The sequence below is a fragment of the Ranitomeya imitator genome, chromosome 1 (assembly GCF_032444005.1).
Source record: "Ranitomeya imitator isolate aRanImi1 chromosome 1, aRanImi1.pri, whole genome shotgun sequence".
NCBI classification, from domain to species: Eukaryota; Metazoa; Chordata; class Amphibia; order Anura; family Dendrobatidae; genus Ranitomeya; species Ranitomeya imitator.
In genome coordinates, this window is record NC_091282.1 from 274,728,970 (window position 1) to 274,753,330 (window position 24,361).

Consider the following 24,361-nt stretch of genomic DNA (forward strand, 5'->3'; position numbering starts at 1 on the left):
GTGTGCTCTTAGCCACCATGTCCATTATTGTCCTAACCACCAGGTCATAACAGTACAGGTGGCCCAAAGTACTAATGCATCTCAATAGAGGGATAAGAGAAGTTCTGAGACCATTTTTTTTTCTTTGCAGTGTGTTTTGTCTCTCTTTTCCCCTTTACCTCTGCGTGGTTCAGGACACAGGTGTAGCTATGAACATTCAAGGTCTGTCCTCTTGCATGGATAATCTCTCTGCAAGGGTACAAAACATTCAAGATTTTGTGGTTCAGAATCCGATGTTAGAGCCTAGGATTCCTATTCCTGATTTGTTTTTTGTGGATAGATCTAAGTTTCTGAATTTCAAAAATAATTGTAAATTGTTTCTTGCTTTGAAATCCCGCTCCTCTGGTGACCCTGTTCAACAAATGAAAATCATTATTTCTTTGTTACGTGGCGACCCTCAAGACTGGGCATTTTCCCTTGCGCCAGGAGATCCGGCATTGCATGATGTTGATGCGTTTTTTCTGGCGCTCGGATTGCTTTATGATGAACCTAATTTAGTGGATCAGGCAGAGAAAATCTTGCTGGCTCTGTGTCAGGGTCAGGATGAGGTAGAGATATATTGTCAGAAGTTTAGGAATTGGTCTGTACTCACTCAGTGGAATGAATGTGCCCTGGCAGCAATTTTCAGAAAAGGTCTCTCTGAAGTCCTTAAGGATGTCATGGTGGGATTTCCCATGCCTGCTGGTCTGAATGAGTCTATGTCTTTGGCCATTCAGATCGATCGACGCTTGCGCGAGCGTAAAGCTGTGCACCACTTGGCGGTATTATCTGAGCATAGACCTTAGCCTATGCAATGTGATAGGACTTTGACCAGAGCTGAACGGCAAGAACACAGACGTCGGAATGGGCTGTGTTTTTACTGTGGTGATTCCACTCATGCTATCTCCGATTGTCCTAAGCGCATCAAGCGTTTCGCTAGGTCTGCCACCATTGGTACGGTACAGTCGAAATTTCTTTTGTCCGTTACTCTGATTTGCTCTTTGTCATCCTATTCTGTTATGGCATTTGTGGATTCAGGCGCTGCCCTGAATTTGATGGACTTGGAGTTTGCTAGGCGCTGTGGTTTTTTCTTGGAGCCCTTGCAGCATCCTATTCCATTGAGAGGAATTGATGCTACGCCTTTGGCCAAGAATAAGCCTCAGTACTGGACCCAATTGACCATGTGCATGGCTCCTGCACATCAGGAGGATATTCATTTTTTGGTGTTGCATAATCTGCATGATGTGGTCGTTTTGGGGTTGCCATGGCTACAGGTCCATAATCCAGTATTGGATTGGAAATCTATGTCTGTGTCCAGCTGGGGTTGTCAGGGGGTACATAGTGATGTTCCATTTTTGTCTATTTCGTCATCCACCCCTTCTGAAGTCCCGGAGTTTTTGTCGGATTACCGGGATGTATTTGATGAGCCCAAATCCAGTGCCCTACCTCCTCATAGGGATTGCGATTGTGCTATCAATTTGATTCCTGGTAGTAAGTTTCCTAAGGGCCGATTGTTCAATTTATCTGTGCCAGAGTACGCCGCTATGTGGAGTTATGTAAAGGAATCCTTGGAGAAGGGTCATATTCACCCGTCGTCATCACCATTGGGAGCAGGGTTCTTTTTTGTGGCCAAGAAGGATGGTTCTTTGAGACCTTGTATTGATTACCGCCTTCTTAATAAGATCACAGTCAAATTTCAGTACCCTTTGCTGCTGCTGTTTGATCTATTTGCTCGGTTTAAGGGGGCTAGTTGGTTCACCAAGATAGATCTTCGTGGTGCGTATAATCTTGTGCGTATTAAACAGGGCGATGAATGGAAAACAGCATTTAATACGCCCGAGGGCCATTTTGAGTACCTGGTTATGCCATTCGGGCTTTCCAATGCTCCATCAGTATTTCAGTCCTTTATGCATGACATCTTCCGAGAGTACCTGGATAAATTCCTGATTGTATATTTGGATGATATTTTGGTCTTCTCGGATGATTGGGAGTCTCACGTGAAGCAGGTCAGAATGGTGTTCCAGGTCCTTCGTGCGAATTCTTTGTTTGCGAAGGGGTCAAAGTGTCTCTTTGGAGTTCAGAAGGTTTCATTTTTGGGTTTCATTTTTTCCCCTTCTACTATCGAGATGGACCCTGTTAAAGTCCAGGCCATTTATGATTGGACTCAGCCGACATCTGTGAAGAGTCTGCAAAAGTTCCTGGGCTTTGCTAATTTTTATCGTCGCTTCATCAGTAATTTTTCTAGTGTTGCTAAACCGTTGACTGATTTGACCAAGAAAGGTGCTGATGTGGTCAATTGGTCTTCTGCGGCTGTGGAAGCTTTTCAGGAATTGAAGCGTCGTTTTTCTTCTGCCCCTGTGTTGTGCCAGCCAGATGTTTCGCTCCCGTTTCAGGTAGAGGTTGATGCTTCTGAGATTGGAGCAGGGGCTGTTTTGTCGCAAAGAAGTTCTGAGGGCTCGGTGATGAAACCATGTGCCTTCTTTTCTAGAAAGTTTTCGCCTGCTGAGCGCACTTATGATGTTGGCAATCGAGAGTTGTTGGCCATGAAGTGGACATTCGAGGAGTGGCGTCATTGGCTTGAAGGAGCCAAGCATCGCGTGGTGGTCTTGACGGATCACAAGAATTTGACTTACCTCGAGTCTGCCAAACGGGTGAATCCCAGACAGGCTCGTTGGTCGTTATTTTTCTCCCGTTTTGATTTTGTGGTTTCGTACATTCCAGGCTCTAAGAATGTGAAGGCTGATGCCCTGTCAAGGAGTTTTGTGCCCGACTCTCCGGGTGTTTCTGAGCCGGCGGGTATTCTCAAAGAGAGGGTAATTTTGTCTGCCATCTCCCCTGATTTGCGGCGGGTGCTGCAAAAATTTCAGGCTGATAGACCTCATCGTTGCCCAGCGGAAAAACTGTTTGTCCCTGATAAATGGACTAGTAGAGTTATCTCTGAGGTTCATTGTTCGGTGTTGGCTGGTCATCCTGGAATCTTTGGTACCAGAGATTTGGTGGCTAGATCCTTTTGATGGCCTTCTTTGTCACGGGATGTGCGTTCTTTTGTGCAGTCCTGTGGGATTTGTGCTTGGGCTAAGCCCTGCTGTTCTCGTGCCAGTGGGTTGCTTTTGCCCTTGCCGGTCCCGAAGAGGCCCTGGACGCATATCTCTATGGATTTTATTTCGGATCTCCCTGTCTCTCAAAAGATGTCGGTCATTTGGGTGGTTTGTGATCGCTTCTCTAAGACGGTCCATTTGGTACCCTTGTCTAAATTGCCTTCCTCCTCTGATTTGGTGCCATTGTTTTTCCAGCATGTGGTTCGTTTACATGGCAATCCGGAGAACATCGTTTCGGACAGAGGTTCCCAGTTTGTTTCGAGGTTTTGGCGAGCCTTTTGTGCTAGGATGGGCATTGATTTGTCTTTTTCCTCGGCTTTCCATCCTCAGACAAATGGCCAAACCGAACGAACTAATCAGACTTTGGAAACATATCTGAGATGCTTTGTTTCTGCTGATCAGGATGATTGGGTGTCCTTTTTGCCTTTGGCTGAGTTCGCCCTTAATAATCGGGCCAGCTCGGCTACTTTGGTTTCGCCGTTTTTCTGCAATTCTGGTTTCCATCCTCGTTTCTCTTCAGGGCAGGTTGAGTCTTCGGACTGTCCTGGTGTAGATACTGTGGTGGATAGGTTGCAGCAGATTTGGACTCATGTGGTGGACAATTTGACATTGTCCCAGGAGAAGGCTCAACGTTTCGCTAACCGCCGGCGCTGTGTGGGTCCCCGACTTCGTGTTGGGGATTTGGTTTGGTTGTCGTCTCGTTATGTTCCTATGAAGGTTTCCTCTCCTAAGTTTAAGCCTCGTTTCATTGGTCCGTATAAGATTTCTGAGGTTCTCAATCCTGTGTCGTTTCGTTTGACCCTTCCAACCTCTTTTGCCATCCATAATGTGTTCCATAGGTCGTTGTTGCGGAGATACGTGGCGCCTGTGGTTCCATCCGTTGATCCTCCTGCCCCGGTGTTGGTTGAGGGGGAGTTGGAGTATGTGGTGGAGAAGATTTTGGATTCTCTTATTTCGAGACGGAACCTCCAGTACCTGGTCAAGTGGAAGGGTTATGGTCAGGAAGATAATTCCTGGGTCTTTGCCTCCGATGTTCATGCTGACGATCTGGTTCGTGCCTTTCATTTGGCTCGTCCTGGTCGGCCTGGGGGCTCTGGTGAGGGTTCGGTGACCCCTCCTCAAGGGGGGGGTACTGTTGTGAATTCTGTTGTCAAGCTCCCTCCTGTGGTCGTGAATGGTACTTCGACTGGTTCTGTCCATGGGCTTCCTCTGGTGGTTGTGAGTGGGGCTGCGGCTTCTGAGTTTCCTTCCACAGGTGACGAGGTTAATTCGTTAGCTGGCTGCTCTATTTAACTCCACTTAGATCTTTGCTCCATGCCACCTGTCAATGTTCCAGTATTGGTCTTGTTCACTCCTGGATCGTTCTTGTGACTTGTCTTCCCAGCAGAAGCTAAGTTACTGCTTGTTTTTCTGTTTGCTGTTTTTATGTCCAGCTTGCTATTTTGATTTTTGTCTTGCTTGCTGGAAGCTCTGGGACGCAGAGGGAGCGCCTCCGCACCGTGAGTCGGTGCAGAGGGTCTTTTTGCGCCCTCTGCGTGGTCTTTTTGTAGTTTTTTGTGCTGACCGCAAAGTTGCCTTTCCTATCCTCAGTCTGTTCAGTAAGTCGGGCCTCACTTTGCTAAATCTATTTCATCTCTGTGTTTGTAATTTTCATCTTTACTCACAGTCATTATATGTGGGGGGCTGCCTTTTCCTTTGGGGAATTTCTCCGAGGCAAGGTAGGCTTATTTTTCTATCTTTAGGGCTAGCTAGTTTCTGAGGCTGTGACGAGTTGCATAGGGAGCGTTAGGAGCAATCCACGGCTATTTCTAGTGTGTGTGATAGGATTAGGGATTGCGGTCAGCAGAGTTTCCACGTCTCAGAGCTCGTCCTATATGATTAATAACTATCAGGTCATTCCGTGTGCTCTTAACCACCAGGTCCATTATTGTCCTAACCACCAGGTCATAACACTGGAACCAGGATGGGGAGCAGAAATTACAAGAGCCAAAGACACTGCCAAGAACCAGCTGACGGTACTGGAACCTGGATGGGTAGCCGAAGGTACAAGAGCCAATGGAACTACCGAGGACCAGCTGACAGTACTGGAACCCGGTTACTAAGCAGGAGGTACCCATGCCAGAAAGCACTACCAAGGACCACCAGACGTTGATGGAACTCGGATACCCAGAAGGAGGCACCTAAGCCAAAGGATCTGCCTGGAACCAGCTGACGGTACTGGAACCAGGATGGGGAGCAGAAGGTACAAGAGCCAAAGACACTGCCGAGAACCAGCTGATGGTACTGGAACCAGGATGGGGAGCAAAAGGTACAAGAGCAAAAGACACTGCTGAGAACCAGCTGATGGTACTGGACCCCAGATGGGTAGCAGAAGGTACAAGAGCCAATGGAACTACCGAGGACCAGCTGATGGTACTGGAACCCGGTTACTAAGCAGGAGGTACCCGTACCAGAAAGCACTGCCAAGGACCACCAGACGTTGGTGGAACTCGGATACCCAGAAGGAGGCACCTAAGCCAAAGGATCTGCCTGGAACCAGCTGATGGTACTTAAACCAGTGGGACCTATTCAAGGTTGTCTTCCAAAGAACCAGCTAATGGTGCTGGAATCAGATAGGCAGCAGAAGGTCCACAGGAAAAAAAAATAGCTAGGCTGCGAGCCGGCCGTAGTTACCGAAAACCCACAGTCCTACAGGGGGAGCTTGTCCTATTGGCACTACGGAACCAGCCTTGATTGCCAGTTCGCGCAGCCCACATAGGAAGCACCTAAACTGCAGGCACCATAGAGTTGGCTAACCCGACCGCAACCAGACAGGACAATGTATTGGAAGCAATGTGACCTTCACACTACCCGGAAACAGCTGGCGTGCTGGAACCAGGCTGGGTAGGAGGGAGTACCCATGCCAAAGACACTTCCGGGAAACAGCTGGCGGTGCTGGAACCCGGATGGGTAGCAGAAGGTACGAGAGCCAATGGAACTACCGAGGACCAGCTGACGGTACAGGGACCAGGTTACTAAGCAGGAGGTACCCATGCCAAAAAGCACTACCAATGACCACCAGATGTTGGTGGAACTCGGATACCCAGAAGGAGGCACCTAAGCCAAAGGCTCTGCCTGGAACCAGCTGACAGTACTGGAACCAGGGGGACCTATTCAAGATTGTCTTCTAAAGAACCAGCTAATGGTGCTGGAACTCAGATAGGCAGCAGAAGGTCAACAGGAAAAAAAATTGCTAGGCCACGAGCCTAGAAACAGAGTGTAGGCCGAGGCCTAATAGGAGGAAGTTTCTAATCTGTAGTTGTGTTAGTGTGAAAGGAGCAGGAGCAATTAGCAGATACACAGCTGGGGATCAGCTGACGTTACTGAACCCCAATAACACTGGAGCAGGTGTTGACTGTGCAGATGGCACTTCCGGGAAGCAACTGGCGGTGTTGGAGCCCAGGGTCAATGCTAGAAACTGAGTGGAGAAATTACCGCACACACAGCAAGGGAGCAGCTGGCGTTACTGAATCCCAATAAAAGAGGAGCAACTGCTGACTGTGCAGACAGCATTTCCGGGCAGCAACTGGTGGTGTTGGAACCCAGGGTCAATGCTAGAAGCACAGTGTAGGCCAAGGCCTATTTGGAGCAAGTTTAATATCTGTTGTAGTCTTAGTGTAGAGGGAGCATGAGAAATTGCCAGATACACAGCAGGGGATCAGCTGACATTACTGAACTCCCATAACATGGCAGCAAGTGTTGACTGTGCAGACAGCACTTCTGAGCAGCAACTGGCGGTGTTGAACCCCAGTGTCAATGGTAGAAACTGAGTGGAGAAATTGCCGCACACACAGCAGGGGAGCAGCTGGCATTACTGAACCCCAATAACAGAGGAGCAACTGTTGACAGTGCAGACAGCACTTCCAGGCAGCAACTGGCGGTGTTGGAGCCCAGGGAATCCAGGAGAAGCAGAGTGTAGGCAGAGGCCTAATTTGAGCTAGTTTAATATCAGTTGTAGTGTGAATATGGACGAAGCAGGACAAATTGCCGGATACACAGCTGGGGATCAGCTGACATTGCTGAAACCCAATAACATGGCAGCAAGTGTTGACTGTGCAGATGGCACTTCTGAGCAGCAACTGGTGGTGTTGGAGCCCAGGGTCGATCATGGTGTAGTCTGAGGCCTAATTGGAGCAAATTTAATATCTGATGCAATGCGAATGTGGAGGGAGCAGGAAACATTGCCAGACACAGAGCAGGGGAGCAGCTGACGTTACTGAACCCCACTAACAAAGGAGATAGTGTTTTTCTCTGTGCAGATGGCACTTCTGAGCAGCAACTGGCGGTGTTAGAGCCCAGGGTCAATCAAGGTGTAGGCCGAGGCCTAATTGGAGCAAGATAAATATACAAAGTGGATAAGCGAAAGGTCACCAACATTATTTCAAAAACCCATATAGGGTATATCTATATATAATATAATATAGTATAGTGGGACCCTAAATCGGACCATAGTGGACACACTGCATATTAATAACCAAAACCAAAAGCGAAAACAGAAGCAGCAACCAGTCCAAAATAATGCAAAAATTACAACAAACTTTATTGATCATAAGAACAGGTAAAAAATAACGGAGAGATAAAACAATCCCCGTACTACACGTAGCATGCACACATACTATAGGCAGGTGATAGGTGCCAGTAATATTGTACAAACTACCCTGTGGATACAGTACACTAAACGATATAAGCTATGCATAAGTCACCGCATATGATTACATGTATAGCGACCCATAAGGTACAGGAAATGGCGACAATGCATAGTATCATGTATACATACCGGGCAGAGTACACAGATAACACGTGTCCAAAGGCACCGCACACCTGACCCCCCCGACGCGCGTTTCGGCTACTGCCTTTCTCTGCCTACCCCTTGAGAAAGGCAGTAGCTGAAACGCGCGTCGGGGGGGTCAGGTGTGCGGTGCCTTTGGACACGTGTTATCTGTGTACTCTGCCCGGTATGTATACATGATACTATGCATTGTCGCCATTTCCTGTACCTTATGGGTCGCTATACATGTAATCATATGCGGTGACTTATGCATAGCTTATATCGTTTAGTGTACTGTATCCACAGGGTAGTTTGTACAATATTACTGGCACCTATCACCTGCCCATAGTATGTGTGCATGCTCCATGTAGTACGGGGATTGTTTTATCTCTCCGTTATTTTTTACCTGTTCTTATGATCAATAAAGTTTGTTGTAATTTTTGCATTATTTTGGACTGGTTGCTGCTTCTGTTTTCGCTTTTGGTTTTGCTAATTGGAGCAAGTCTAATATCTGATGTAATGTGAATGTGGAGGGAGCAGGAAACATTGCCGGACACACAGCAACTGGCGGTGTTGGAGCCCAGGGATTACAGTTCAGGTGGTAGAAACATGAACACAACAGGAGACCTTGATAACGTTGCCAACCAATTACTTACTCTGGAAGAGGAGTGGCAAATTCCTGCGAGATCCAGGCCTTATTCATTTTCAGAAAAGTATCGGAGGATAGTCGCATGCAACGGTCTGTTAGTACACCACCTGCGGCCCTAAAGACGCGTAACGATAATATACTAGCAGCAGGGCAAGACAGCACCTCCAATGCATACTGGCTAAGCTCTGGCCATGTATCCAGCTTAGAGACCCAAAACTTGAAGGGGGAAGAGCCTTGTGGGAGTACACTGAGAGGGCAAGACATGTAGTCTGTCACCATCTGACGGAAACGTTGCGTCCTGCTGACTGGAGCCGTCTGTGATGGTGTAGACATTTGTGGCGGGCACACAAAACTTTGCCACAGTTGGGCCATACTGGTCTTGCCTTGTGCTGAGGCTCTGCTTCTGCTCCCTCTTTGTGCAGAGCTTCCTCCACTGCCTCCATGCACTGAGCTGCTTTGTAAAGCACTAGCAGCACTGTTCTCGGTTGGACTGGAGAAGATGTTGGAATGCACCAGTGTGTCTTGGTACTCCTGCATTTTACACTCCCGGTTCAATGGTGTTATGAGGCTTTGAAAGTTTTCCTGGTAGCGAGGATCTAGGAGGGTGTACACCCAATAATCAGCCGTGTTGAGAATGTGGGCGATGCGGCGGTCGTTTCTCAGGCACTGCAGCATGAAATCAACCATGTGCTGCAGACTGCCAACTGGCCAAGAAACGCTGTCCTCTGCTTGAGGCGTGATCTCTGCCTGCTCTGCATCACTCCACCCTCGCTCTACATAATGACTACTAGATCATTGTGTAACTCCCTCCTCTGGACAGATGTCTTCCTCCTCCATTGACTCCTCCTCATCCTCCTCACAAAGTGTCCCTCGCCTAGGCCTTTCTGAGGAACCACGTTGCGCAGACTGTTCAGAAGCAGATGGCATTTGTGACTCCTCATCCTCCACCTCTTCCACAACCTCCTCCCTTAGCGCTTGCAGTGTTCTTTCAAGCAGGCAGATAAGGGGGATAGTCATGCTGACTAGTGCATCATCTGCACTCGCCATCCACGTGGAATCATCGAAGGCATGCAAAACCTGGCAGATGTCCTTCATAGTGGCCCACTCAGTGGTTGTGAAGTATGAACGGTGCGCAGGGTGACTTTTTTGCGCCTGATGCAGCTGGTACTCCATTACTGCTGGCTGCTGCTCACACAACCGCTCCAACATATGTAACGTTGAATTCCACCTGGTGGGTAGGTCACATATGATGCGATGTTCCCGAAGGTGGAATCAGAGCTGCAATGCGCGATCTTGCCATGCTGGAACGCCGCAAGTGACCACACTCAAGGCGGACCTTGTGCAGCAGTGAATCAAGATCTGGATAGTCCCTCAAAAACTCTGCACGACCAAGTTGAGCACATGTGCCAGACATGGGATGTGAGTGAGGTTGCCTAGGCCGAGAGCTGCCACCAGATTTCGGCCATTGTCACACACTACCATGCCTGGCAGGAGATTCACTGTCATAAACCACACGTCGCTCTCCTGCTTGATGGCATTCCAGAGCTCCTGCAGTGTGTGGCTTCGATTCCCCAAAGAAATTAATTTTAATACTGCCTGTTGACCTTTGGCCACGGCTGTGCTCATATCGGTTGTAACAAGTAAGCATTCACGGGTCCATGTGGAGGTGAACTGTGACGGCTCCTGCAGCGCTGATTCAGAGGAACTGGAGTGTGAGGAGGAGTCAATGAGTACAGAATGGATTCCTGCAATCCTTGGAGTTGGCAGAACACGTACAGCGCCACTCTCAAGATCTGTACCCGGCTCCACAACATTTACCCAATGGGCAGAAAGGGAAAGGTATCGTCCCTGTCCATAGTGACTGGTCCACGCATCGGTAGTGAGATGGACCTTGCTACTGACGGCGTTTAGTAGTGCATGTTTAATGTTTCCCTCCACATGCTTTTGCAGGGCAGGGACGGCTTGCCTGCTAAAATAAAAGCGGCTAGGCATGTTGTATTGTAGGACTGCCAATGCCATCAAGTTACGGAAGGTGTCAGTCTCCACCAGCCTGAATGACAGCATTTCAAGGGACAGTATTTTTGCAATGCCAGCATTCAGAGCCTATGCTCGGAGGTGGTTTGCCAAGAATGGCCACCTTTTCTCCCATGCCTGTTCTACTGATGGCTGTAGACTGGGCTGGGAGTGTGAGGATGACAGGGATTGTGGTGTTGTGGGTGGAATTACACTGAGTCTCTGTACAACAGTGCCAGAGGTTCTTCCAAGGCGATCCTGTGAGGAAGCCGAACCAGCTGTGTGTGAGCTGGAGGAAGAGGCTATAACACGAGCTGAAGAGGTGGTAGGTGCCTCTGTAGGTTGCCCTAGGTCTTCAGTGTGTTTTTGTAACTCCACCATGTGCTTGGTCCGAACATGTTTCCACATATTTGTGGTATTGGGGTTGCTGACACTTTTAGTCTTTTGACTTTCTAATTACACAGCTTGCATTTGACAAAGCAAATGTCATCTGCAACTGTGTGAAAAAAGGACCAGGCACTGCAAGTCTTGGGAGCACCCATTTTGGGTTTTGGAAGAGGCATGCTCCTAATGGGTGCCGAAGTGGAGGCTACAGGCAACGCAGTCCTTCCCCTTCCCTCTCCCTCTTTGGGCCATTTGGGGAATCTCTTCCTGAGAGCTTCTCCCACCACCTTCCTGTACCTCACGCCATGATGGGTCAAGTCCCTCATCATCTACACTACCCTCTTCCAACAACTGCTCCTCATGGGTAGTCTCGTCAGCACAGTATGCACCAGAAAGTGGCACCTGAGTCTCATCATCAGATGTGTACCGGGGTGTGCTGTCCATAGGCACTGGCGCACCCGCCTCTTCAGATTGAGAGAGACAAAGCAGTTGCTCATCACTGCATACTGCCTCTTCTTCAGTTTCTCGAATGCTGCTTGGCTGGCCCCCTCTTTCCAAGCCAAGAGATTCAGAGAACAGAAGTAGAGATGGCTCCTTGTTGTGAATTCTGTGGCTGAATTCACTCCTGTGGTCACAAGTGGTACTGCAGCTTCTGAGCTTCCTCCCTCAGGTGTTCTGGTGAGCTCGTTAACTGCTTCATTACTTAACTCCGCCTGATGCTGCTATCCTTGCTCCTTGTCAATGTTTCAGTGTTGGATCTGAGCTTCTCCTGATTGTTCCTGTGACCTGCTGCTCTGTATAGCTAAGTGCTTTTTGCTTTTTTGTTGCTTTTTTTCTGTCCAGCTTGTCTTTTTTTTTACTGGAAGCTCTGAGACGCAAAGGGTGTACCGCCGTGCCGTTAGTTCGGCACGGTGGTTTTTTTTTGCCCCCTTTGCGTGGTTTTGCTTTAGGGTTTTTTGTAGACTGCAAAGTTCGCTTTACTGTCCTCGCTCTGTCCTAGAATATCGGGCCCCACTTTGCTGAATCTATTTCATCCCTACGTTTTGTCTTTTCATCTTACTCACAGTCATTATATGTGGGGGGCTGCCTTTTCCTTTGGGGAATTTCTCTGGGGCAAGTCAGGCCTATTTTTCTATCTTCAGGCTAGCTAGTTTCTTAGGCTGTGCCGAGTTGCCTAGGTAGTTGTTAGGCGCAATCCACAGCCGCTTTTAGTTGTGTTTAGGATAGGATCAGGTGTGCAGTCTACAGAGTTTCCACGTCTCAGAGCTCGTTCTTGTATTTTTGGGTATTTGTCAGATCACTGTGTGCGCTCTGATCGCTAAGCACACTGTGTTTCTGGATTGCCTTCATAACACCTGTCATTAGCAAACATAACAGTACAAGGAGCCAACTAATGATTCTCAATAGAGGGAAAGAAAAAGTTCTGACATCATTTTTTTTTTTTCTGCTCTGTGTTCACTTTTTTTTTCCCCTAGACATTTGGGTGATTCTGGACACAGGTGTGGACATGGATATTCAGGGTCTGTGCTCTTCAATGGATAATCTCGTTATAAATGTACAAAAAATTCAAGATACTATTGATCAGAAATCTATGTTAGAACCAAGAATTCCTATTCCTGATTTGTTTTTTGGAGATAGAACTAAGTTTCTAAGTTTCAAAAATAATTGTAAGCTATTTCTGGCCTTGAAACCTCATTCTTCTGGTAATCCTATTCAACAGGTTTTGATTATTATTTCTTTTTTGCGCGGCGACCCTCAAGACTGGGCATTTTCTCTTGCGACAGGAGACCCTGCATTGAGTAGTGTCGATGCGTTTCTCCTGGCGCTCGGATTGCTGTACAATGAGCCTAATTCAGTGGATCAGGCTGAGAAAAATTTGCTGGCTTTGTGCCAGGGTCAGGATGATATAGAAGTATATTGTCAGAAATTTAGGAAATGGTCAGTACTCACTCAGTGGAATGAATCTGCGCTGGCAGCTTTGTTCAGAAAGGGTCTCTCTGAGGCTCTTAAGGATGTCATGGTGGGATTTCCTATGCCTGCTGGTTTGAATGAGTCTTTGTCTTTGGCCATTCAGATCGGTCGACGCTTGCGCGAGCGTAAATCTGTGCACCATTTGGCGGTACTGCCTGAGGTTAAACCTGAGCCTATGCAGTGCGATAGGACTATGACTAGAGTTGAACGGCAGGAATACAGACGTCTGAATGGTCTGTGTTTCTACTGTGGTGATTCCACTCATGCTATTTCTGATTGTCCTAAGCACACTAAGCGGTCCGCTAGGTCTGCCGTCATTGGTACTGTACAGTCCAAATTCCTTCTGTCCATTACCTTGATATGCTCTTTGTCGTCGTTTTCTGTCATGGCGTTTGTGGATTCGGGCGCTGCCCTGAATCTGATGGATTTGGATTATGCTAAACGTTGTGGGTTTTTCTTTGAGCCTTTGCGGTGTCCTATTCCATTGAGAGGAATTGATGCTACACCTTTGGCCAAGAATAAACCTCAATACTGGGCCCAGCTGACCATGTGCATGGCTCCTGCACATCGGGAAGTTATTCGCTTTCTGGTGTTGCATAATCTGCATGATGTGGTCGTGTTGGGGTTGCCATGGCTACAAACCCATAATCCAGTATTGGATTGGAATTCCATGTCGGTATCCAGCTGGGGTTGTCAGGGGGTACATGGTGATGTTCCATTTTTGTCGATTTCGTCATCCACCCCTTCTGAGGTCCCAGAGTTCTTGTCTGATTATCAGGATGTATTTGAAGAGCCCAAGTCCGATGCTCTACCTCCGCATAGGGATTGTGATTGTGCTATCAATTTGATTCCTGGTAGTAAATTCCCTAAAGGTCGATTATTTAATTTATCCGTGCCCGAACACGCCGCTATGCGCAGTTATGTGAAGGAATCCCTGGAGAAGGGACATATTCGCCCATCGTCATCACCACTGGGAGCAGGGTTCTTCTTTGTAGCCAAGAAGGATGGTTCGCTGAGACCGTGTATTGATTACCGCCTTCTTAATAAGATCACTGTTAAATTTCAGTATCCCTTGCCATTGTTATCTGACTTGTTTGCTCGGATTAAGGGGGCTAGTTGGTTCACTAAGATAGATCTTCGTGGTGCGTATAATCTGGTGAGAATCAGGCAAGGAGATGAATGGAAAACTGCATTCAATACGCCCGAGGGTCATTTTGAGTATCTAGTGATGCCGTTCGGACTTGCCAATGCTCCATCTGTGTTTCAGTCTTTTATGCATGACATCTTCCGTGAGTATCTGGATAAATTCCTGATTGTTTACTTGGATGACATTTTGATCTTCTCAGATGATTGGGAGTCTCATGTGAAGCAGGTCAGAATGGTTTTTCAGGTCCTGCGTGCTAACTCTTTGTTTGTGAAGGGATCAAAGTGTCTCTTCGGTGTGCAGAAAGTTTCATTTTTGGGGTTCATCTTTACCCCTTCTACTATCGAGATGGATCCAGTTAAGGTCCAAGCCATCCAGGATTGGATTCAGCCGACATCTCTGAAAAGTCTGCAAAAGTTCCTGGGCTTTGCTAATTTTTATCGTCGCTTCATCTGTAATTTTTCTAGCATTGCCAAACCATTGACCGATTTGACCAAGAAGGGTGCTGATTTGGTTAATTGGTCTTCTGCTGCTGTGGAAGCTTTTCAGGAGTTGAAGCGTCGTTTTTGTTCTGCCCCTGTGTTGTGTCAGCCAGATGTTTCTCTTCCGTTCCAGGTCGAGGTTGATGCTTCTGAGATTGGAGCAGGGGCGGTTTTGTCACAGAGAGGTTCTGATTGCTCAGTGATGAAACCATGTGCTTTCTTTTCCAGGAAGTTTTCGCCCGCTGAGCGTAATTATGATGTGGGCAATCGAGAGTTGCTGGCCATGAAGTGGGCATTCGAGGAGTGGCGTCATTGGCTTGAAGGAGCTAAGCATCGCGTGGTGGTATTGACTGATCATAAGAACTTGACTTATCTCGAGTCTGCCAAGCGCTTGAATCCTAGACAGGCCCGTTGGTCGTTATTTTTTGCCCGCTTCGACTTTGTGATTTCGTACCTTCCGGGCTCTAAAAATGTGAAGGCGGATGCTCTGTCTAGGAGTTTTGTGCCCGACTCTCCGGGTTTATCTGAGCCAGCGGGTATCCTCAAGGAAGGAGTCATTGTGTCTGCCATCTCCCCTGATTTGCGGCGGGTGCTGCAAAAATTTCAGGCGAATAAACCTGATCGTTGTCCAGCAGAGAAACTGTTCGTCCCTGATAGGTGGACTAATAAACTTATCTCTGAACTTCATTGTTCGGTGTTGGCTGGTCATCCTGGAATCTTTGGTACCAGAGAGTTAGTGGCTAGATCCTTCTGGTGGCCATCTCTGTCACGGGATGTACGTACTTTTGTGCAGTCCTGTGGGATTTGTGCTAGGGCTAAGCCCTGCTGTTCTCGTGCCAGTGGGTTGCTTTTGCCCTTGCCGGTCCCAAAGAGGCCTTGGACACATATTTCGATGGATTTCATTTCTGACCTTCCCGTTTCTCAAAAGATGTCAGTCATTTGGGTGGTCTGTGATCGCTTTTCTAAAATGGTCCATCTGGTGCCCTTGGCTAAATTGCCTTCCTCCTCTGATTTGGTACCTTTGTTCTTTCAGCATGTGGTTCGGTTGCATGGCATTCCTGAGAATATTGTTTCTGACAGAGGTTCCCAGTTTGTTTCAAGGTTTTGGCGAGCCTTTTGTGGTAGGATGGGCATTGACCTATCCTTTTCCTCGGCTTTCCATCCTCAGACTAATGGCCAGACCGAACGAACCAATCAGACCTTGGAAACATATCTGAGATGTTTTGTTTCTGCAGACCAGGATGATTGGGTGTCCTTTTTGCCGTTGGCTGAGTTCGCCCTTAATAATCGGGCCAGCTCGGCTACCTTGGTTTCTCCATTTTTTTGCAATTCTGGGTTCCATCCTCGTTTCTCTTCAGGACAGGTTGAGTCTTCGGACTGTCCTGGTGTGGATTCTGTGGTGGATAGGTTGCAGCAGATCTGGACTCAGGTAGTGGACAATTTGATCTTGTCCCAGGAGAAAGCTCAACTTTTCGCTAATCGCAGACGCCGTGTGGGTCCCCGACTTCGTATTGGGGATCTGGTTTGGTTATCTTCTCGTCATATTCCTATGAAGGTTTCCTCTCCTAAATTTAAACCTCGTTTTATTGGTCCGTATAGGATTTCTGAGGTTCTCAATCCTGTGTCTTTTCGTTTGACCCTCCCAGACTCCTTTTCCATACATAATGTATTCCATAGGTCGTTGTTGCGGAGATACGTGGCACCTATGGTTCCATCTGTTGAGCCTCCTGCCCCGGTTTTGGTGGAGGGGGAATTGGAGTATATTGTGGAGAAGATTTTGGATTCTCGTGTTTCTAGACGGAAACTCCAGTATCTGGTTAAATGGAAGGGTTATGCTCAGGAAGATAATTCCTGGGTTTTTGCCTCTGATGTTCATGCTTCCGATCTTGTTCGTGCCTTTCATGCGGCTCATCCTGGTCGGCCTGGGGGCTCTGGTGAGGGTTCGGTGACCCCTCCTCAAGGGGGGGTACTGTTGTGAATTCTGTGGCTGAATTCACTCCTGTGGTCACAAGTGGTACTGCAGCTTCTGAGCTTCCTCCCTCAGGTGTTCTGGTGAGCTCGTTAACTGCTTCATTACTTAACTCCGCCTGATGCTGCTATCCTTGCTCCTTGTCAATGTTTCAGTGTTGGATCTGAGCTTCTCCTGATTGTTCCTGTGACCTGCTGCTCTGTATAGCTAAGTGCTTTTTGCTTTTTTGTTGCTTTTTTTCTGTCCAGCTTGTCTTTTTTTTTGCTGGAAGCTCTGAGACGCAAAGGGTGTACCGCCGTGCCGTTAGTTCGGCACGGTGGGTTTTTTTTGCCCCCTTTGCGTGGTTTTGCTTTAGGGTTTTTTGTAGACTGCAAAGTTCGCTTTACTGTCCTCGCTCTGTCCTAGAATATCGGGCCCCACTTTGCTGAATCTATTTCATCCCTACGTTTTGTCTTTTCATCTTACTCACAGTCATTATATGTGGGGGGCTGCCTTTTCCTTTGGGGAATTTCTCTGGGGCAAGTCAGGCCTATTTTTCTATCTTCAGGCTAGCTAGTTTCTTAGGCTGTGCCGAGTTGCCTAGGTAGTTGTTAGGCGCAATCCACAGCCGCTTTTAGTTGTGTTTAGGATAGGATCAGGTGTGCAGTCTACAGAGTTTCCACGTCTCAGAGCTCGTTCTTGTATTTTTGGGTATTTGTCAGATCACTGTGTGCGCTCTGATCGCTAAGCACACTGTGTTTCTGGATTGCCTTCATAACACCTGTCATCAGCAAACATAACAGCTCCTGTCCTGTGCTCTCTGACTGCCTGGGCAATTTGGCAGGTGGTGAAGAGACAGATGAGTGCTTTTCAGTGCTCTGTGCCTGAGAGGATGTGGCACTAATTGAAGTCGATGCGTTAGCTGCCATCCATCTGACAATGGCTTCAATTTGTTCGTCCCGCAGCAGTGGGGTACGGCGAGCTTCTACAAAGCTGCGCATGAAGGACTGTTCCCTGCTAAAACTGGGGGATGATGAGTCACTGGTGCCCGCAGCAGGCACAGAATCCCCACGTCCTCTCCCTGCAGAAACTCCATGCCCACGACCACGTCCTTTACTCCCTGCCTTCTTCATCTTGGTAGACTGATAAAGATAGGCAGAAAAGTACTAAGGGCTTATTGTGCTTATTCCTGAACAGCTGCTAACAGGTATAAGAAACACTAATTTTATAAAGTGTGGACTAGACTTTAAAATGAGCTAATGTGGCCTAGACAACTGTAAAGTGGAGTGTTTGGTGAACTTACAGTAATTTACTTTTTGTTTTTTTCGCAGAACAGACTACAGCATGAGCTGCACTCACACAGAGACCTTGCAGACAGCCGTGAACGGTGCTGCAAGGCCTAAAAAAGCTCCTCTATGTACTCCTATATAGTGTTTTTCTACAATGTAGCAGGATACGGATGGAAACCGACTAATAGGATAAATCTGGACAAAATGTGCAGCAGGCAGCACTAATTTAAAAAAGGACAATGGAACAGTATGAGGCAGTGTGACGCTAAAGCGTGGAAAAAGTGGACCCTCTGGGCCGTGGCAACAAACCCTTCATGGACAAGCTGACCAGATTGTCAGTCCACAACATGATAGCTTATCTCCATATATTCACTGAAAGACTCGAGCTCTTTATGGTGATCTGAAGCAGAAATTCACAAAAAAATGTAAAACTAACTGATTTCATGACCATTGGCAGTTTCACTGTACCATCCGTGTGTACGTGATAATTGTGGGAGAGGGCCTCGTCTTCTGAACTTTTTCAAATGAATCAACTACACAATCTTTTAAAATTCATCTCAATTTTTTTTCAGAGGCCAAGTTAAGTTCTTGCTTTTTGCTATCTTGTTCTGTTTCTTGTTGTCTCATATGAGTGTCATCTGCTGGAAATTAGTGTTCTTCTGGTCACATACATCTCTTCCACAATCCCCAATATGATAGTTCTTTTCTATTCATTCATTGACAGATTCAAGCTTTTTATGGTCATCTGTAGACAGAAATTCACAGAAGGTACTGATTTAAAGACCATTCACAGTTTCACTGTACCATGTGTACGCAGTAGTCGATGGAGAGGGCCTTACTTTAAGTTCTTGCTTTGTCCCATCTTGTTGTATTTCTTATCAAATGTCAGTATCATCTGATGGAAATGAGAAGAGATGAGTGAACCCAAACTATAAAGTTTGGGGTTCGTACCAGAATTTTCCAATGCTGAACTCCAAACACAGACCTTTTCCGTAAGTACGTTGTATTAGTTTTGTTCAAATGCCCAATAAAGTTTGTTGAAATGCTGCAACATAGCCATTCAAAAAGTTTTAAGGCTGTGGGCACTTCTGGAGTCATCACAGCCAAGTATTAGCATGGCTATGATTGGATGGCACACCACGTGACCCGGCCTGTCAAACTGCTGGATCATGGGCGGTGCCGCCATTCTGCTCTGATTACCGTAGGGAGGGGATTCATTTCGAGTGAGAAACAGTGTTCGGTTCTGTATGTGTACTCTGCCAAAAAGCCTCCATGTGTGCACTCTGCCCCATCTCTGTTGGAGTATTCTACCATAAAGCCTGTGTACCCCCAATACTCAATTGTAACCAATAACCAATAATCAATAACCAATTGTACTCAGCAATACAGCCTTGTTTTTTTGTTTTGTTTTTAATTTAATTTGGGAGGCCCTAAAACATTGGAAAATGGCAAATAGAATGAACAAATTGCGGTGGAGTATAACAATGGCTGAGTGCGGCTGGTATAGTTCACTATTCAGCCAAAGGTATGGACAAGTGCAGTGGGATCTACACCTCGTTCATTTTCATGAAAGTGAGCTTGCCAACATTGGCGGATGTGCCTGTGTGTGATAACACCACCTGCTGTGCTAAACACACGTTCCGTCAGTACACTTGCCACAGGGCAGGCCAGCGACTCCAAGGCTAAAAGGGCAATCTCAGGCCATGTGTCCAATTTGGAGACCCAGAAGTTAAATTGGGTAGACCCATCAGTCAGTACATTGAAACGTGTGGACACATACTCTTACACCATGTTGTTGAAATGCTGCCTCCTGCTAATATGGACTGTATCAGATGATGGTGCTGGATGTTGTGGCACGCTGAGGAAGATTTTCCACATTTTGTCCAGGCTAACTCTCTTCTGAGGTGGTGACTTCTTCTGCCTTCTGATTCCACTACTACTTTTTCTGATCCTGTGGAAGTAAGTAAGGATTGCACATAGTCCTTGTAGCGGGGATGCAGCAGGGTGGCCACTTATTAATCAGCACTACTAACAATTCAGGCAACTTGACAGTCATTGGGCAGGCATAACAGCATTTATTTGCATATTGTGCTAGGTTGCCCAGAATCAAAGGCAAACTGTCCTTGGTGGGAGGTGTATCATCTGTGTCATCTGTATCTTCCCATCCACATTCCAGTGATGCCTGTAAGCTGCTTTGAGTATCAAACTGCTGTGAACACCGTTCCTCCTTCTCATCCTCCAAAACTGTCCCCTGGCTGCACAGTTGTGTACCTGGATGGTGTTAGTACAGGGACCTTCCCTCCGAGCCATGTGTGATGACCCGCCTGATAATGGTGCGAATAGTCCCTGTTCCTCCCCCTCTTCCTCCTGTACCACTACCCTATCCATCATCGCCTGAAGCATTTTTTCAAGGAGGCAAAGATGTGAGAAAGTAATGCACAGTCTCTCCAGCATATTTAAGGTGGAGTTCCACCATGTTGGTATCTTGCATATGAGGCAGAGAGCGGAAAAACATAAGTGATGCTACAATGCAGACAGGCGAGCAACAGCAGGGTGAAAATGCCGAAAGCACACAGAGACTGTCTGCTCTTTCTGCCGCAGCTTTGACATCTCAGAATATTTTTTCAGGAAGCTCTGTACCACCAAATTTATCACACACAACCAGGCATGGCTTGAGAACCAACATCACCAACCACTTAATGGTCTGTTGTTTGATTACTATCCATAGTTCCTGGGTGGTGTTGGATTTTCCCCCAAACAGATGAGTTTCAGAACAGCCTGCTATCAATTCCCATTGGCTGTGCTGAAGTTGGTGGTGCAGGTGTTACACTGACCAGATGATTAGGTGGTGGAGGAAGTCGAGTAGGAGGTAGAGGCAACATGGACAGAGAAACATCCTAAAAACATCCATCAATCCTCAGTATTGTTAAGACATGTTCCTAAACGCTTTCTGCCTCAGGCCCAGCTGCCACTAAATTCACAGAGTGACTGGTCCATGTATTGGTAGTTATGCGGACCTTGACACTTCTGGTGTTGCACAGTGCACATGTTATCTCAACAACATGTCCGTGCAAGGCAGAAATGGCCTACCTTGAAAAGTAGTGGAGACTGGGAACCAAGTATTGTGGTTCCCATGATCTCAATGTGTTTTTACCCCTTTATAAATAACTTGTGACCAGGAGGAAGAGGCCAAGATTGCAGTCGAAGAGGGAGCAGGAAGAAGCTCAGATCTTTTCTGTTTTTTCAGGTGTGTACTCCACTGCAACTCATGCTTTGCATTCAGATGCCTCAAAATGCAGGTCGTCCTCAGGTTAAGAACATTTATGCCTCACTTCCGTCTCTGCTGACACAGAGTGCAAGCAACCCGTGTCTTGTCAGGGACCTCCTATGAGCTGGCTTTGGTGTGCTCAGTTCATCGGTGCGGTGGGCAGTAGCAGCTGACGTACTGGCTAGGGGTTGGCTGCTGTGCTTTAGCACCCTGCTCATTCTTTTGCTGTGCAGCTGGAGCAGTGTGACTACTACCGCTTCCTCCAAACTGCCGACATCTCTAGGATGACTCCATGCGGGGTTGTAAGGGGGTGAGAGAAGCTGTCATATACCTCCCCCTCTTTGAACAGTATTCACATTGAATGTGTGCGGTTCCATAGTGTTTATGACTGTTTTTGTAGTCATGTAATGTTACTGTAATGTGTATGTATTGTACATGTGTTATGCATAGAGTTAGGGAAAGGCATAGAGGATGGAATAAAAAGGGTAGACAATCTTAGGGATAGAATAGTGGGGCACATTAGAAATAGGGAATGAGAGTGTGAGAATAGGCTTATTTAGTATAAGGGATTTTCCAGGCTGGGAGGAGCTACAGGTGGATGTAATACAGGACTGTGGGATATAGTGATGGGACTTCCTGGTTGGTGAGCAGAGCCCAGGCAGCCATGCCCCGGGCAAGGAAAAGTGAAAGAAGGAAAACAGATAGCCGTAGGGTTGAAGTTGCTAACACAAGATGGGACCCCAGGCTGAGTGGCGTGCAGGCGGTCACCATCTTGAACAGTAACCTTTCCAAGAAGGATCTGGGGCCTACGGCTGCAATTAGGTGAAGCTGAGACTGTGAGCCTTTTACCTTTTCCTTTTGAAACCGGACAAGGGGAAAGAGAGGAAACTGGTGTACCTAGAGGGCCAGACATCACGAAAGGGGCAGAGATTGCCAGGATGGGATCGGGATTGTCCAGCGAGGCAGCGATTGCCAGGATGAGCAGCGATTGCTGTGAAGACAGGCAAAGCCCCAGGAATGTCACTGTGTACACACTGTGTCGCATCTGGGGTTGTTTGTGAAACCTGTGGATCTTCAGCCAGAATGTCAGAAGCAGAGGTGACTCCGGCAATGAATGTGACTGCTCTTTTACGCATGTTGCACATGCAGCAGAAGCGAGATTATGTTTAATTTGTGGGGTGCTAGGGTGTGGGAACACTACAGCTCATTGCCTCGACTACAACCCTGGCCGCCTTACAGGGTCATTAACCTCATCATCCCCATCACATCATCGCATCTCTCCACTCTCTTCTTAACTCTGCTGCCCGACTAGTTAACCTTTCTTCTCACTACTCCACAGCTTCACCCCTCTGCAAATTTCTTCATTAGCTCCTAATTTCACAATGTATCCACTTCCAGCTACTAACACTGGCCTTCAAAGCTGTCTATATTCTTTCCCATCCATATATCTTTGAACTAATCTCCTGATATCTCCAACCACATAGTCTCCGGACCTCCCAAAATCTCCTTATTTCCTCAACAAAAGTACTTTCCTCATCCAATCGCCTGCAAGACTTCTCCTGAGTATCCCTCATCCTTTGGAATTCTGTTCCCTAACACTTCCAATTATTCCTTACATTCTGATCTTTCAAGAGGAACTTGAAAACACATCTCTTCAGAACAGCGTACAGCCTGCATTGCCACCTCATCACTAGCAGAGCTGCTTTCTCACCAACACCGGAGCTGCTGCAACCCTACTGTCTCCCTCCCCATTGTCCTGTAGAATGTAAGCCTGCAAGAGTAGGGTCATCTCCTTCTTGTACCTGTCTGTCACTATTAGTTTGTTCATTGTAATGTCTATTTGTGTTTTGTATGTAACTCCTCCTCATGAGCAGCACCATGGAATCAATGGTGCTTTAAAAATATATAATAATAATCCTCTACATAATCTTCCATTCAGGCTTCACCCCTGCCCTCCTTGCAGGTCTGCATACAGCAGAAGGCTGCATCATTTGGAACCTGTGTTTTATCACCATCATCATATCATCATCCATCATCTGAGATGTACTGTGGTGGTCCGCTGACCATTGCACTACACCTCCCGCATACTCATCCTCAAACAGAACAAGTGTTTGGGCTTCAGTGCACTCAATCTCTTCCACTTGTGGTTCAGGGCTAGGTGGATGGCACTCAGAACCATAGACAGTAGAGTTATCAAAAGGCAGAAGTGACTGTTGCTTGACTTGGTGCTCAGACTGCTTGCCTGATTTGCAATAGGGTGAGGTGGAAGCACTTTTAGCAGAGGACGGGGTGGAAGACAAAGCAAAGGAACTGGAGCCACTTTCAGCCACCCAATCTAAAACCATCTCTACTTGTTCTGTCCTCACTATTCCTCCAGCGGTACTCGAGCTTACGAAATTATGCAGAACATCCTGTTGGCTGCATGCACTAGAGAAAAGGGTTTCATTTGGGCACGTAGCAGGCACAGATCGACCACATCATATTTCCCTGCTGGAGCTACACCGTCACCAGCAGCAACACAGTTATTTCCCCTATTTGATGCTGTCATCATTGTTTGCAAAGTATTATACTGCCTGTTTATAACCATTTTCATAACCATTTTCACTTAAGATATGTTCAAGCATTACCTATTTGCTATAAATTTTCTGAAACTCTGCATTTACGCTTTGTGAAAAATTTCTATGCAATAAATGTCAATTGTTTGCACAGAAATAATCACAGATTTCACTTTTAATCACTTAATGCCATAATTGGGCTCCAAAAGTCAAATAACTCTTATTTCCTTCTGCTCCGTGCCCTGTGCCCAAACCATTGATTGAAGCTACACAAGGGATATCAGTGCATATAATAACTATTTGTGTGGTATGACTATCTTTTGAAATGGGCATAAAAATTTAAAGTTTGAAAATTGCTAACTTTCCAAAAATTTTGTGAAATTTCTGATGTTTTCAGGAATAAACACCAATTCAATCAACCTAAATTCACCACTAGCATGAAGTATAAAGTGTCATAAAACAACAATCATCAGAATCACTTGGATATGTAGAAGCACTCTAAAATTTTTAACACATAAAATTATATGTCAGATTTGAGAAATTGGGCCCTGTCAGGAAGGTAAAACCGGGCTTTGGCAGTAAAGAGTTAAATTTTTTCTAAAGAACATATACAATAGTTCTGTCATATTTTAATTTTTAAAAAATGTACTTTAACAACTCTAACCACCATATAAACAAGGGTTCTAGTCAGTGACTTAGGTAGGGTGTTGGCTCAATGGGGGCAAAACGTCTGAG